Source organism: Pyrus communis, chromosome 15 (genome assembly GCF_041283825.1).
Source record: "Pyrus communis isolate YQ-2024b chromosome 15, ASM4128382v1, whole genome shotgun sequence".
NCBI lineage: Eukaryota > Viridiplantae > Streptophyta > Magnoliopsida > Rosales > Rosaceae > Pyrus > Pyrus communis.
In genome coordinates this window covers 23,835,297-23,839,774 of record NC_142579.1, presented here as the reverse complement: position 1 = coordinate 23,839,774, position 4,478 = coordinate 23,835,297, and the positions used below count along the sequence as shown (strand labels likewise).

The window sequence follows — 4,478 nt, the reverse complement described above, 5'->3', positions numbered from 1 at the left end:
TACATAGATTAATCTATTAGTCCGGCTACAAGAGAGACGTTCATTCTTTATACAACAATGGTTATTAATATATTATTGATAATGTGTTGATATTATTGTTGCCAACAAAATATACCAACATGCTTTCAATATATTTCAATAAAAACAACACCCTAAACATTAAATTCTATTATTCTCAATATCTTCTACAAAAGAGAACTATTACTAACACTCTAAAATAGTCATTTGACGCTTTCATTCTTTATACAACAATGGTTATTAATATATTATTGATAATGTGTTGATATTATTGTTGCCAACAAAATATACCAACATGGTTTCAATATATTTCAATAAAAACAACACCCTAAACATAAAATTCTATTATTCTCAATATCTTCTACAAAAGAAAACTAGTACTAACACTCTAAAATAGTCATTTGACTCTCATTTCTCTTTTATTTATCCACTAAAGATCAGCACATAATGACTTTTTCTTACTGAAAGTAATAGCTCGCTTTCAAATATCTTCCTCTGTATGACATGCATCCTCAAATAAAATAGAGATTTGTTGATCTTTATTAGCTAGTGAAATAAGGGTAGTTGAACGTGAACTCACAACATTTTCATATAAAATGGAGATTTGATGAGTAAGAACAAATAGAGGATATAAGAATTAGGTTAATAAACTTGCACCAGAAGTATAAAGTCACAATATATATGATTCTGCTTAGATTTTGGCTTTAAATATTGAGCAGTTGAGTTCTAATATAACAAGTTGTTTGACATAAACACAAATAATTAATATCTGTTTTAATCAATTAAATGACCACCGTTGTAATCTTTCCTTGCGCAGTCTTCGCTCATCTGATAGTAAGTTTGCAAATCTGCCATGCCAAGTAAGGAATGTTGCCTCGGAAAAATTAAGGTCTAATTGCTAAGGATTATAAGAAATTAAATAATACTAATATACCTAGTGAGGGCTTGCTCATTGATGCCTTGATGTTGCGCTAGTTCAAAAATCCCTGTGTCAAGATTCATCCTGGAAACAGGTTTATGCAAGAGCCTCTCATCAATCCTCACAAGCCCCTTCATGTTCTTCTTTGTTGCCTTGTCTATTGATAATGTGTGCCCACTTAATGTGTTGTCCTACACAGGAACCCAATTTTTTTTCTTTTCCAATTTTGGTCCAACTCATTAATTTGCATAAAGTACAAAATAGTTGGAAAATAAAAAAATGTTGTCCGTAGCTTTTGTTTCGTGATTTTATTTATATTACATTATTGATCACATGTCCTATTGAGACACCTACATCTTTCTTATTAAAGTTGATGAATATATGTTTTGATTAGAGATGTGAGTAAATAAGTGACATATAGTAAATATATCTCTACCTAGGGTTTAAGCAAATGTGTGTGTATATATATATATATATCTACCTGAATACGAAGGTAGTTCTTCTCACATTTAATGGACCTGAAAATCATGGACATATGGAGATCTACCATGTCTCCACTAGCAAATGTAAAAGCATCAACCAAAGAGGAATGACCATCCTTGTAAAGCCAGCCCAAAATCCCCCACTTTGAGGCCACTTTAGCATCGTACTTCTTCTCTATCTTTGAAGTCCCACTGCCTAGTGAGAGTATGATGTATTTATGATAATCTAGACTTTGTGGTGTTGCAAGAGCATCTGGACTCCCCGGGAACACTGTCCATGTTGGCTTCATTGCTAGCAATGCTTACACTATAATATTCCAAATGATTATAATACTTTTTGCATTTTGTAAGCTATATATATACTACAATATTGTAGTGTAAGCATTGCTAGCAATGAATATATCTCGAGCATATTTACTATCCTATTGTTGACCATGTATATATAAGTAACCCGGATTGAGGGAATATTTTAGGACAATGTTTGAGATAGAATGGAACAATATCTTTGGCCTCAAAAAGAGGTCGCTTGTTTTGATCAGGTGCTGTCATCATGGCTGTTATAAGGCCTCTTGTGCTAGTTCCTGCAATCACGTCGAAGTAACCTGCAATTCAGACTTCTTCTCCATCCAGCTCCTAAAATAAACAATAAAATTTTACTACTACTACCACTACTACTCGGAGTTGTGCATGGAAAGCAACATAGAGACTGAGAGTCATGCATGGCATGAAGTATTTGTATACGTACTTGTAGTTTGGATTCAAGGAAAGGTAATACGATTGCAGGGAGAATGCGTATAATTCCTCCACTATCAATGCTTAGAACAGTGATCGTATCACCATAGCTTGATGGCTTTATTTCATCATGAAGAGAATGTTCATGCCTCATCATTATTTGTTGAATTTTAAACCCAACAATGGATTATGGAGGACGATTTCAATCTTTCAACCCAAACCCCCATGCTTTATACTTTTAAAGAGGTTTAGAAGTTAGGTCAAGAGGTTTGGACTTGCCAAACAATTATAAATGTACATTTCCTCAAACGTTGAGTAATACATAACATATCTTTAAAGTATATGCATATACGGTCTACAATCTGCTTGGACAATTGTACACACAAAACAAGTGCATTGAATTGAACCTTATCTATGCACTTGAGGTTTTGTGTTCGAATCTCCTTTCTTAGATATCGTTTGTATCAAGAAATAAATAGTAAAACTTAATGAAAAATACTTGGTTACTTACTCGTAGGAGGAAGGCATTTCTCCTTACACAGGCAAATCACATCTTGTTACATGTGCATATACTCTTTTTCTTTGTGCTTCTAATGAATTATTTTTGTATATATTTGTCTAAGTATGATTTGTAGTTTTGCACAGTAAATCCTTCAAGAAAAAGAACCAAATCGTATTCTACGTACTTAAATTAAGCGTCACGATAAACATAGAGATTATGGTCAAAATCTAAAGTTTTATGGTCAAGGCTTAGAGGGATTTTTCAATGTGCTGGGAACACAGCCCGATGCACTAAGTATCATAATACAAGTGGCTGGAATTTTTTTTTTCAAATATCCAACTACTTGTATTATGATACTTCAACACACTAAAAATTTTCTCCAAGGCTTAATGGTGTGTTATAACTTTATATCCATAAACATAAATAATTATTGGAATCCAATTAAAGGTCTCATTCCCAAGACTACAAGAAAAACTTGTGTGACACTTGGTTTGCCACTAGACTTTGTTAAATAGCACTACAAATCCATTCAAAATCGCCACGTGGCAAATCTTAAACAATCATTAATTTGAATCACATTATTGCTAGTTCATTATGAGGCTTAGTCCACTCCCCCACCTTCTTAATGTAGATAATATCATTTTTTTTTTTAAATCTCATAAATATAATTCCTACTAATTATCATACACTACTATGAGATCAATCTAATAGTTCATTTTTTTACTTCTTTTGCCACTCTTTTTCCTTCCCAAATACTCCCTACAGTATGTTTTGCCGAACTCTTTCTTCTCTCTCTCTCACTTCCTTCTCTTGCTTTTCTTTAAAAAAAAAAAATAATAATAATAATTGTACATTAAAACCTTCTCCAGCTTTTATCATGGGATGCAATCAAGGTAAGTTTTTTTTTTCATTATTTATGCAATAGTTGATTTGATAATGTGAATTTGACATGAATAACCCACATATATATAGCGTATTAGGGTTAACATGTTAGTCTACTATTTGATTTTTTGTTCGTTAATACATTAGTCTAATATTAGGTTTAATATGTTAATACGAATAACCGACATATTTATGCAATAGTTTTTTTTTTTTCCGTTCTTTATTATGAGTCTTTAATTAATATGTTAGTCTATTTTTTACTCAACAATTAATATGTTAGTCTATTTTTTTTTCATAGATAGGTTGCTGCCGAATTTGCTTCTTTTATCTCAAAACAATCTAAGTTTGGTAATCTTTCATTGAGCATCTTGATAAATATCATGTACAACCTCCCCAACAACACCTATGCATCACCCTTCAAAAATAGGACACTCTGAATATCCTTAGCTCAATGGGATAATGGTCACTGCTTCAACATCATCGTGTCAAATTCAATGCTTTAGAAAATTAGAATTCGTGTAAAAGAGTTTTCCAATTGTTATCTGCATGTGGTTCAATATCCTAGCTGATAGGGTGTTGAGTTTCTACTCATGCACCCTGGTTCGAGCTTCCCCTTCCTAAATTATTGTAATAGTTTCGAATTCTTTCCCTCCGTTACTAATAATAATTTTTTTTTTTTTTTTAATTTCCAACTCATATCAATTCAACTACATTGATGTGAACAAATAACAACAACAAAGTCTTTATCCCACTAATGCGAACAAACAATCTAAAATAACAAATGAGCACACAGGAAGTACTACCAATTATTTCATGAAAACATAAAACAATTTTCGAAAAATAAAAATTGAAATTGTGTGTGAGTACGTGGAGATGCTAATCAAAATTTCTTTTGTGTTTTTGAGAAGAAAAATGAGAAAGAGGAGAAGAAGAAAAAAAATGA

The 4,478-nt window shown here is 32.0% G+C and overlaps 1 pseudogene; it reads right to left on the bottom strand.

Annotated features, from left to right (window-relative positions):
• Positions 1-796: 796 nt before the first annotated feature.
• LOC137718894 (patatin-like protein 5) lies at positions 797-2,305 on the bottom strand (annotated as a pseudogene).
• Positions 2,306-4,478: the final 2,173 nt, after the last annotated feature.